A 323-nucleotide genomic window follows, 5' to 3' on the forward strand; every position below is an offset into this window, starting at 1 on the left:
CCGGCCCTTCCCAGCCAGACTGCAGGCTTTCGGAGGAGACTGAGCTGCCCTGACTCTGGGGTCCCTGGCCTCTGACCAAGTGCTGCCCGCCTCAGTCCAGACCTGAAAAGTGCCCACTGGAGACACTCTAAACACACTCAGAGTCAAGTCAGAAGCTTTCCAGTGGGCCCCCGTGTGCGGGTTTCTGTGGAATAAAGAAAGTGCGCTTACGGACTTAGCGATCCACTGATGAGGCAGTGACTCAGTTCCCAGGATAAACAGCGGAACGTGGGGAGTTCTACATTAAAGATATAAACACACAGCCCATGAGGGCAGGCGTGGGT

The 323-nt window shown here is 56.0% G+C and overlaps 1 protein-coding gene across 1 annotated transcript in view; it reads right to left on the bottom strand.

Annotated features, from left to right (window-relative positions):
- The window catches only part of LOC104986028 (protein HIRA), a 37082-nt gene that overhangs the window by 31737 nt on the left and 5022 nt on the right, over window positions 1–323 (bottom strand). The window lies entirely within an intron of this gene.

Source organism: Bison bison, unplaced genomic scaffold (assembly GCF_000754665.1).
Source record: "Bison bison bison isolate TAMUID 2011002044 unplaced genomic scaffold, Bison_UMD1.0 scf7180017845671, whole genome shotgun sequence".
NCBI lineage: Eukaryota > Metazoa > Chordata > Mammalia > Artiodactyla > Bovidae > Bison > Bison bison.